The 4608-nt window shown below is 42.1% G+C and overlaps 1 non-coding gene across 1 annotated transcript; it reads right to left on the reverse strand.

Annotated features, from left to right (window-relative positions):
* Nucleotides 1-2803: 2803 nt before the first annotated feature.
* TRNAM-CAU (transfer RNA methionine (anticodon CAU)) lies at nucleotides 2804-2878 on the reverse strand. The gene has a single exon. It is a non-coding gene; the product is annotated as a tRNA-Met (tRNA).
* Nucleotides 2879-4608: the final 1730 nt, after the last annotated feature.

The following is a 4608-nucleotide window of genomic DNA, read 5'->3' on the forward strand; positions in this document are numbered from 1 at the left end:
ACATGGAATCATTCCTGGAAAGCTAGAGCTACAAACCCCCTTCCCCTCAGTCATTTCAGTGCAAAGAAAAAGAAAAAGAAGCATAGCTTTATATAGCAGGGAGCAGACAAATGAAACTCACTGTGGACAGTGATAGCCTGGGAATGCAGATAAGGTCAGGAAGACAAATCTAAGGCTGATATTTCAATGAAATTGCAGATGTTTGTAAGAATGTTTTCTACCTTTAAAAAAGTAGAGATTATATTTTTCTTATTGTTGCTTATTATATCTTCCTTTTCTTCCTTTTTGCTTTCCTCCTTTCCTCCCATCCTCCCATCCTCCTCCCTCCCATCTTCCCTCCCTCACTACCTTTCTCCCCTTTCCCTTTCTCCCCTTTCTTCCTTCCCTTCTCTCTCTCTCATTAGAGATAGTTGGTTGTTGGATTCAGAGAACTCCAGTTTAAGTTTTGGCTTTCTCAAACACTATACATTTTGGTAGTTGTAATATTAAAAGGAATTCACTGTATTCCCCGAGGCCTCACCTTCTTCATCTGTAAAGAGAAGGGGCTGAACTTTATTAGATTCTCTTGAATTCCAAATGTTATGCTTTGCTATGATTTTTATGATGAACTGGAGGGAATATATGTACTCTCCTATAAAGTATTTCATGTTGCTCCCTTTCAAGTTCAGAAAAGTGCCCTGGGTCAGAGATGTCTCTAGGGAAATTTCCACCTTCATTCAGGAAACGTTTACAAGGCAGTTTCTTATATTACGAAGTTCTTTGGGACTCTAAGAAGGCCGTTGAACATCTTTGAGCCTTAATTTGCTATTTCGATAAGACACCGTGCTTCTATACCTATTTTACAGTTTTGACGTTTTCTGGATGGAAAAAAGTAGCTACTTGTTTTGTTTGTTAGCACGAATAAAAGTGAGGGGACTTTGTGGAGGAGGGCCTCTCAGCACACTACATGGGCTAGGAGCTCACCTCCTCCCGCAGCCTCACCTCCTCCCCGCCATGAGCAAATTTCTTCCACTTGATGGACCAAGGTGCCTGGAACTCTACTATTTATTCCATTGCTTTCAGGATTTTCCTTCTCTTTGAGCTGCCCTGTAACCAGTGATGACAAGGTTTCCATCTTTCTTCCTTTCACAGCGCTGGCGGCGCTCCTCTGGCAGGCACCGTCCCACACACGCCGTCCTCCCAAGTGCGCCTGCCCGGGGGAGCTGGCTAAGCTGGACAGGGCAGGGAGCAGCCTCCAGGGGGCCCAGAGGCCCAGCTCCCAGGTTATGGAAAATTTCTATCCGAGAGTCTCAAAAGTGCCAAGGGCCATAAATGTTTAAAATAAAAACACTCTCGACAGGCAATTCAGGGAGCAGCTAACTGGATTGAGAAGTCGTCTCTAACTTGACTAGAACTGGCCCTATTGCTCTGTGATCTGCAATAAAACTCATCATATCATTATGATAGAGAATTTACCCATCTTAAGTGACAGTGTAGGAGAGAGAATTCTCAGCACTAACAGTATCACTTTCCTGATTTTATTTTTTAAAAAGCTAACTATTTTAAGAACATATTTTCTCCACTCAAGTCTTTTTTGCAGTGATAAGATGGGGGTGGAAAAAAATTGTCACACTTGAACATAATATCTTATTTCCTAGAGGCAGCTGGTTGCCAATTAAGCAGGAATACTGTAAAATAGCAGGTGGATATTTACCCACAAACAACAGGAAACCGAGAAGACAGAGAAAGGCCCCAGGAAAGAAGTTATTATTGTCAATAAAAAATGATTAGCAACTCGGGTGTCTTCATGCAATGATTTTATTCCCATACTTAGTTGGAAGTTCTGACCTGTCCTTTTCCAGCTTTTCCAATCCAACTGCTCACACCTCTGTGCTTGGGAAGAACTTGTGGGTCTTTTCAAATCAGCTACAAAAATGGAACAACACTGATGTTTGTCTTTCGGTGTTTCAGGGCTACTTCCTTTCTGAGCCTCCTCTGACTCTCAGGCAGGGTTAGTCATTTCCTTTCCTCTTCCTCACCCTGTGCTTATTTCTATCATAGCCCTGATCTTATCATGTGGTAATTATTTGTTCATGTGTCTATCTCCTTGGCTGTTAGCTCTTCAGGGGCAGACACCCTGGCAAATGGAAGGTCCTTGTTACGAATTGAACTGTATCCCCCCAAAAGATATTTTTTCAGTCTTAACCCTCAGTCCCTGAATGTGATCTTATTTGGAAACAGGATACTTGAAGATGTCATTGGTTAAGATGAGGCCAAACTGGATAAGGGCAGACCCTGAACCCACACAAGTGGGAAGAGAAAATTTGGAGACAAGCAATCAGTTAGAAGGACAGAGAGGTCAGACAGAGAGAGATGCCATGTGATGGAGGCAGAGATCGAGTTATGCCTTGAGTCTAGGAACACCATGGATTGCTGGCTGCCCATGACCGGAACCCTACAGAATTCAGAGGCAGCATGGCGCTGCTGACCCTTGATTTCAGACTTCCAGCTTCCAGAATTGTAAGGCAATACATTTCTGTTGGTTTAAGCCACCTAGTTTGGGATTCATTGTTACAGCAACCCTAGGAAACTAAGGTAGTCCTTTCTTAGTAAATGCTTGTTGGATGAATGAATGAATAATGAGTGATGGGATGATGGAAGAGTGAGCCACCTCCTCATCAGTAATAGCTTTCTTTATCATTGAGCCCCCAAATATTGGTGCTAGGGTTGTCACCTTGGTTTAGCATAAACCACTGCTCTGGCCAGTATTCTACAGTGAGACTTCAGTTGCAAGTCATTAGTGATATGTTTTTTTTTTTTTTTTAGGAGGTACCAGGGATTGAACCTGGGACCTCATGCATATGAAGCATGTGTTCAACCCCTGAACTATACCTGATCCACTTTCAACCTACTTTTTTTTTCAGTAAGTGATATGTTTTTACAGTCCAGTTCACAAGGAATGAGAGGGCAAATGTCCTCCCCCCTCCTAAGTTAGAGCAGGGATAGAAATTCTCAATAACTGGCCAGCTTGCTTGTCCCAGCCCCAGCCTTAGGTAACAAGAGTCACATCTACATTGTGACTCTTGGGGCAGCATCTTCATGGCACCTCCTTATCCTGGGCTCCAGATTGCAAGGAGGCCTTGTGCTGTTGAGCCATGGATGAGGGAGATAGCTTTGGGTGAAGAAAGAGTTGGCGTTTCCAAAGGGCACCCAAAAAGTTTGAAGCTCTTAGTTAACATAGTGCCTAGCACCTAACAGGCACTTCTTCAGTATTTTAGGATGAATGGTTGAATGAATGCCAATGCCAGACAACTCACCACATCCTACATCATAGTAAGATCTGATTCTCTTCCGCACACTCAGGCCTCATTTTGCCCTTTCAGGACTTCTTTGCTTTTGTTGTTATTAGGGATCTATTTAATAAAACTAGTGACCAATTTGCTGTTGGATAGTATAGATTCTAACGTGCTTTCTTGTAGATAATGATAGTGAATGGAGAGGTAGTCAGGGAGAACCCGATGTTACCATGTAATTTTGCCTTGGCGTCATGTAACTTGAGGGTTTCTCTTGGATTCCACTTTGAGCAAATTTGAGAGTTTGCTAGCTTCAGAACTTGTATGGATTTAGAGAGTGATGCTGAGAGATAGATGTTTTTGTCTGGTGTCTCACTTTGATAAAAAATAGTGTACAGGTAAGTAGGGAACACTCATGCAGGCTTGCCCTTGGTCCTGTGATCTTTTTTGACTTGGGGATAGCTTTTCTACGCAAAGTTTTATTTCCTGTAGAAAACTCCTCCTTCAAACCTGAGTGTCCTCTGGTTGTTTTTGACTGGTTTTAAGAGCTTTTGTGAAACTTTATTTATTCATTTTTTAAAAAGTCTTCTTTATTGTTTGGTTAGGATGGAATATTTAAATATATATAGAGAGAAACTTTTCTTGTTTGTGATAAGTCCTGCAGACCACCAAATGAGAAGGAGGAAATGGTGTTCTAAGACCAGTAATGGCACAGATTTACTCATAAGTTTGACTTGGCTGATTGATTAGTTCGTTTATTGAGTGTTCATGTACAAAGCATCAGTCAGGAAATGAGGATACAGAAAGGGCCTGGACTTGAACTCAGCCCTCAAGGAGTTTAGTGCAACAGGTAAGATGGAGAAGCAAATGCCTATTTTACAACATAGGTCAAGGAAAGTGTCAAAGGCACGAAGTGCCATGGGATTACAGAGGAAAACCTGAATAGGATTACAGAGGAAGAAGACAATGCTCTCTGCTGGGGAAGCACAGATGGTTCTATGGAAGATGTGAGTCTTGAAAGATGGGTAGAAATTGTGGGAAAGCAAGTGTTTGTGTTTTCATTTGGCAAGAGTGTAATACGCAGGACAAGGATTAGTAAGAGATCAGTGTTGTGGACATTGTGGTTGCCATTTCTTCTTTTTTCTAAAGGAGACCAAAATTTTATTCAAGATTGACCATTTCCTATGACAGCCTTTATACTTCCCCAGTTCAGTTCCACTGAAGGGTCAGCACATTTATTCTGCCTGGGGCTGATGTAGGACTGGCCCAAGTCATTCTAAGGATATAGGAGGAGTTTGCTGTGGGTATTGAGAACGTTCTTCCTCACTTAGTTTAG

Source organism: Dasypus novemcinctus, chromosome 4 (assembly GCF_030445035.2).
Source record: "Dasypus novemcinctus isolate mDasNov1 chromosome 4, mDasNov1.1.hap2, whole genome shotgun sequence".
NCBI classification, from domain to species: domain Eukaryota; kingdom Metazoa; phylum Chordata; class Mammalia; order Cingulata; family Dasypodidae; genus Dasypus; species Dasypus novemcinctus.